The following is a 7,294-nucleotide window of genomic DNA, read 5'->3' on the forward strand; positions in this document are numbered from 1 at the left end:
CACCACCAAGTCAAAACAGTAGGCGAAATTAAGAGGTGAAAATAGAAAAAGTTATTTGGGTGAGGCATATGGGCTACTAACAGCTTACTACACAACATACACTTAGTATTACTTTCTTAGCTACAGTATACATATTTCCCTGGCATATTACATAATTTATGCAGCAGCATCTCACTTGAACAGGAAGGTGGCGGTCTATCATGGGCAAATTTTGTCAAAGTCTGTGATTCTATGGATTTATGGTGCTTTCAAGACAACTGGGAACTCTGGAAAAAAAACAAGGTTGAATCATGATGACGTCAGTGATCTTCAGGTCATAGCTCTAAAAAGAGACCTGTGTTCCCAACTTACAATTCCGAGTTGGATGACCGTTCAAAACGTATTTTCCCAGTCCGAGCCAATTTATTCCTGAGTTCACAGTTGTCTTGAACTCACTGAATTCAGATTCCCAGTTCTGAGTTAAATTGTTTTGAGTGCAGCAGAAATGATGCTGGATTGACAGCATGGCCAATGTTGAATGTTAGAATTTTAAGCTTGGAAAAGAGACCCTTAAACCAACAATTGGGACCACACACCCACTCAACTGAATAGCAGGCTAGTGATTGCTTTGCAATGCTTGCAGATAGCCACTGATTCCTTCCAAACCACTCCTTTGCGATTTCCAACTTGTGTAATGTTTATGTCCAAAGGTTGATGAGTACCGATACATTTTATCTATAATTTCTCTTCATTATTTCTCTTCATATGACAAGGAGTAAAAAGGATTTGCCAGTAGATTGTCGAATTGATTCATGATGACTGCCAGCTAAGATTTTGATAGTATGATGTTGACATGATCAGTCCAATCAAAGCTACTGTAGATATAACGTGATTTGATGTCATTTTATTTGCGGCCAATGACCTTGAGACTTCTTGGATGGGCACTTCTAATGTAACTCTATGGCAGCACCCAAGGGGCTTGAATTTTCGAGCTCTACCCTTAGATTTGGCGGTGACATAGTGTCCCCATGAGTGACATAACACTGAGCCAATCATGAAGCAACTAGAGAATATTTCCAACCCCTACACTCTGTATTTTAAGCTGGCTTCCCCACCACCACAGAAAGCACTTAGCTAGACTGAAACGCCTTCATTTTGGAGGTGACTTACTCAAGAAAGAAAAAAAAGAGACCATGTTTGTATGGATGCTTTATTAACTCAATGATTTTGTATAATATTTTACATTGTTTGCAAACTGATGTGACATGTATTAATGCCAAAATAAAATGCAAAACAGGCAAAACATTTTTTTATTTTTAGCTAAAAATGTGGGGCTCAAAACAGGTGGAGCTAAACATGCTACCATATCCCGTCTAAGATCAACATAACCCATAGCCGGATTTCTCATAACCATGATGCAAGTTTATCCGGGTTATTGTAAACGGGACGTGATGTTTATATGCGTTAACTCAAAACAGAATACTTTAGTATCTTCAATAATAATGGGATATTGCGTGTACATGGGTAGCGATAAATGTAACTATTTTGAGCAGAAGAAATATGAGTAGTATATGCATAACCATGGTAGTAATTGAAAGGGAACACTGGAGATTATGAGGAAATGCAGACCAAAGGTGAGGACACAAGACTGAATCCAAATATTACACTAGATTTTATGTGCATTTTACATTTACTGTACTTTTTGCAGCATCTGTCTAATGAAATCTTATGACTCATGGAAAGAGCTTTCAATTATTAAATGATTATTTTTTTGTTGCTCTCCTTGCTTTGCCATTGAGTAATTTAAGCTTGGAACACAGCTCTAAATCCCCACCATCATATCACTGTTGTTCATTCAATCCAAAAACAGTCCATTACAGATCGCAATCTGGGTCAGGTGGGCATAACTTGAAAGCTTATCCTATTGCCAAAAATACCTAGGTAAATGATTAAATACTGTAGGCTTTTCTTAAGGCATAACACAAGGCCTGGTGAAGTGTTAAATTAAGTGTGTTTTGTCTTTATAGATCTTCAGATGGGCCAAGGATCCAACATTCACCGATATGTCACAATAAGCGCAAAGACCTGATACTGATCCTGGTTCCGGTGCAGAAATGGCTGTTTATATAATCTCATTACACCTTAAAAATGCCTAATTTGGAGTTGCCGAAACGACGCCATGGCCCTCCCACGTTTGTCTCATCCCATTTTATTTCCCCAGCTTGTCACACATCGGACTTGGATAAGTGGTGTAGTGCTATTAAGAGGTTTAGAAGGCTTTTTCAAAGAATGAGAATGCATGACTTTTTTATTTTTAAGGTATCTGTAACCATCAGATGCATGTCTGCATTCCCAGTTATGTGAAATCCATACATTGGGGCCTAATGAACCTACTTCAATTTCCTTATATGAACTGTAACTCGGTGAAATATTTGAAATTGTTGCAATTTGCATTTATATTTTTGTTCAGTGTATATACAGAACAAAAATATAAACGCAACATACAAGCATTTCTAAGATTTTACTGAGTGACAGTTCGTAGAAGGAAATCAGTCAATTGAAATAAACTCAGCATAAAAAGAAACGTCCTCTCACTGTCAACTGAGTTTATTTTCAGCAAACTTAACATGTGTAAATATTTGTATGAACATAACAAGATTCACGATTGAGACATAAACTGAAGAAGTTCCATAGAAATGTAACTAACAGAAATGGAATAATGTGTCCCTGAACAAAGGGGTGTCAAAATCAAAAGTAACAGTCAGTATCTGGTGTGGCAACTAGCTGCATTAAGTACTGCAGTGCATCTCCTCATGGAATGCACCAGATTTGCCAGTTCTTGCTGTGAGATGTTACCCCACTCTTCCACCAAGGCACCTGCAAGTTCCCGGACATTTCTGGGGGAAATGGCCCTAGCCCTCACCCTCCGATCCAACAGGTCCCAGACGTGCTCCATGGGATTGAGATCCGGGCTCTTCGCTGGCCATGGCAAAACACTGACATTCCTGTCTTGCAGGAAATCACGCACAGAACGGGCAGTATGGCTGGTGGCATTGTTATGCTGGAGGGTCATGTCAGGATGAGCCTGCAGGAAGGGTACCACATGAGGGAGGACGATGTCTTCCCTGTAACGCACAGCGTTGAGATTGCCTGCAATGACAACAACCTCAGTCCGATGATGCTGTGACACACTGTCCCAGACCATGACGGACCCTCCACCTCCAAATCGATCCCGCTCCAGAGTACAGGCCCCGGTGTAACGCTCATTGCTTCGACGATAAACGCGAATCCGACCATTACCCCTGGTGAGACAAAACCGTGACACGTCAGTGAAGAGTACCAGTCCTGTCTGGTCCAGCGACGGTGGGTTTGTGCCCATAGGCGACGTTGTTGCCGGTGATGTCTGGAGAGGTCCTGCCTTACAACAGGCCTACAAGCCCTCAGTCCAGCCTCTCTCAGCCTATTGCGGACAGTCTGAGCACTGATGGAGGGATTGTGCGTTCCTGGTGTAACTCGGGCAGTTGTTGTTGCCTTCCTGTACCTGTCCTGCAGGTGTGATGTTCGGATGTACCGATCCTGTGCAGGTGTTACACATGGTCTGCCACTGCGAGGACGATCAGCTGGCCGTCCTGTCTCCCTAAAGCGCTGTCTTAGGCATCTCACAGTACAGACATTGCAATTTATTGCCCTGGCCACATCTGCAGTCCTCATGCCTCCTTGCAGCATGCCCAAGGCACGTTCACGCAGATGAGCAGGGACCCTAGGCATCTTTCTTTTGGTGTTTTTCAGAGTCAGTAGAAAGGCCTCTTTAGTGTCCTAAGTTTTCATAACTGTAACCTTAATTTCCTACCGTCTGTAAGCTGTTAGTGTCTTAATGACCGTTCCACAGGTGCATGTTCATTAATTGTTTCTGGTTCATTGAACAAGCATGGGAAACAGTGTTTAAACCCTTTACAATGAAGATCTGTGAAGTTATTTGGATATTTACGAATTATCTTTGAAAGACAGGGTCCTAACAAAGGGATGTTTCTTTTTTTGCTGATTTTAGATTCATTTAAGCCCTAATCTATGGATTTCACATGACTGGTTTCCACATGACCAAGAGTGAAATGATCTGAATTTAAAAACAGACAATCTGACAAAGATCTGAATTTATGAATGACCCAGAGAGCACTCTGACACACTGGAGGCAATTTACAAACAGGGGAAGGCGTCTCGCCATAGTACCCTACCAGTCTAACATCAACTTGCTATCACTGAAATATTTGAGGTGTCCTAAAAAACGTGTGCTAAACTGCCAATTTCGGCTGGCTATGGCATCGATTTAGCCAGCGGAAGCTCACAGTAGCCTAGTCAGTGGCATATCAATGTTTTATTAAATGCGATGCCCATTGAATGACAGGTGACTGTGGGAAGCCTGTTTAGGAACATCAACTTATTAAAAAAAAGACTGCATCTTCCACTTTCCTCTGTTGGACCTGCGGTAACTGTCAACAACCCCTACTGTGGCCCTAAAGCCCTCCTGTCACAACGGGTGGCTTGAGTAATCAGGAGAGGTGGAGTCAGGCGCAGGAGTCGGATGATTCCGGGAATAAAGTTTAATAAAATATTCACACGGAAAAATATGCAAAGAACGGAGTGCAGGGTGTGCAAAAATAAAGGCACCACCCTTTAAAGAACGTTCACCAGGGAAACAATACAACGTAACTCCAAGAGGGAAAAACACAGAACTACAGAACTTCATAACAAACAAACAACCCTGACAACGAACAATCCCGCACAAACCACAAACCTAACTAGCTAGTCTAAATACCCTTCCACACTAACAATAAACACAAAACATGTGCGTAACTAACCTAGGCCTAACTAACAGAACGTGAAACATAAATCGGTGGCAGCTAATAGGCCGGCGTCGCCGAGCGCCGCCCGTTCGAGGAGGGGCGCCACCTTCCGTAGGTGTCGTGACACCTCCCAAGTCACTGCGTAGTAAGTAGGAGTTACCCTTAATCAGATATTTGTGCTATTATTGTTATGTATCTCTCCCATGATTGCAGTGTTTCCCAACCCTGGTCCTCGAGTACCCCTGGACAAGCACACCTGATTCAACTTGTCAACTAATCATCAAGCCCTCAATAAGTTGAATGAGGTGTGTTTGTCCAGGGCTACAGTAAAAATAAGTGTACTGTTGGGGTACTCGAGGACCAGGGTTGGGAAACACTGGTAGTTTACATAAGCAGTACCGTATTTCAAAGAGCAGCGTGCATAGCCTTTTCATTTAGCCACACCCTTTAAGCTCTGATGCCAACCAATAACACTTTCTCTTCAGTGTAAACAGAAATGAACAGTGGCCAACAACAATTTCCACGTTAGCGTTTTTACTGTTATTATTTTGACCTATATTTACACCATGGGACTCAAAATACGACTATTTTAACTGCACAGCCTCGCATACAGTATATCACAAAAGTGAGTACACCCCTCACATTTTTGTAAATATTTGAGTATATCTTTTCATGTGACAACACTGAAGAAATGACACTTTGCTACAATGTAAACTAGTGAGTGTACAGCTTGTATAACAGTGTAAATTTGCTGTCCCCTCAAAATAACACAACACACAGCCATTAATGTCTAAACCGCTGGCAACAAAAGTGAGTACACCCCTAAGTGAAAATGTCCAAATTGGGCCCAATTAGCCATTTTCCCTCCCCGGTGTCATGTGACTCATTAGTGTTACAAGGTCTCAGGTGTGAATGGGGAGCAGGTGTGTTAAATTTGGTGTCATCGCTCTCACACTCCCTCATACTGACTGGTCACTGGAAGTTCAACATGGCACCTCATGGCAAAGAACTCTCTGAGGATCTGAAAAAAAGAATTGTTGCTCTACATAAAGATGGCCTGGGCTATAAGAAGATTGCCAAGACCCTGAAACTGAGCTGCAGCACAGTGGCCAAGACCATACAGCGGTTTAACAGGGCAGGTTCCACTCAGAACAGGCCTCGCCATGGTCGACCAAAGAAGTTGAGTGCACGTGCTTAGCGTCATATCTAGAGGTTGTCTTTGGAAAATAGACGTATGAGTGCTGCCAGCATTGCTGCAGAGGTTGAAGGGGTGGGGGGTCAGCCTGTCAGTGCTCAGACCATACGCCGCACACTGCATCAAATTGGTCTGCATGGCTGTCGTCCCAGAAGGAAGCCTCTTCTAAAGATGATGCACAAGAAAGCCCACAAACAGTTTGCTGAAGACAAGCAGACTAAGGACATGGATTACTGGAACCATGTCCTGTGGTCTGATGAGACCAAGATAAACTTATTTGGTTCAGATGGTGTCAAGTGTGTGTGGCGGCAACCAGGTGAGTACAAAGACAAGTGTGTGTTGCCTACAGTCAAGCATGGTGGTGGGAGTGTCATGGTCTGGGGCTGCATGAGTGCTGCCGGCACTGGGGAGCTACAGTTCATTGAGGGAACCATGAATGCCAACATGTACTGTGACATACTGAAGCAGAGTATGATCCCCTCCCTTCGGAGACTGGGCCACAGGGCAGTATTCCAACATGATAACGACCCCAAACACACCTCCAAGACGACCACTGCCTTGCTAAAGAAGCTGAGGGTAAAGGTGATGAACTGACCAAGCATGTCTCCAGACCTAAACCCTATTGAGCATCTGTGGGGCATCCTCAAACAGAAGGTGGAGGAGTGCAAGGTCTCTAACATCCACCAGCTCCGTGATGTCGTCATGGAGGAGTGGAAGAGGACTCCAGTGGCAACCTGTGAAGCTCTGGTGAACTCCATGCCTAAGAGGGTTAAGGCAGTGCTGGAAAATGATGGTGGCCACACATAATATTGACACTTTGGGCCGTTTCACTTAGGATATTTTCACTTAGGGGTGTACTCACTTTTGTTGCCAGCGGTTTAGACATTAATGGCTGTGTGTTGTGTTATTTTGAGGGGACATCAAATTTACACTGTTATACAAGCTGTATACTCACAACTTTACATTGTAGCAAAGTGTCATTTCTTCAGTGTTGTCACATGAAAAGATATACTCATATTTACAAAAATGTGAGGGGTGTACTCACTTTTGTGAGATACTGTACTTACCCCGGGTACAGTTTAATTCGCGTTGGAGACATGACTTGGTTGACAGATGTTATCTAGGTAACCCTAGCTAGGTGCTGGATAACTGTATGGTTTTTCACACTCAAAAAATAGCCTCCATCATGGAGGTGCTAGCGAATGCAGCCGTGGCAGAGATCTGTAAACTAGTAGACGACGACTATGCAGTGTTTTGTTTGAAAATTTCTCAAAGCCAG

Source organism: Salmo salar, chromosome 08 (genome assembly GCF_965601325.2).
Source record: "Salmo salar chromosome 08, fSalSal1, whole genome shotgun sequence".
In the NCBI taxonomy this organism is placed as follows: Eukaryota; Metazoa; Chordata; class Actinopteri; order Salmoniformes; family Salmonidae; genus Salmo; species Salmo salar.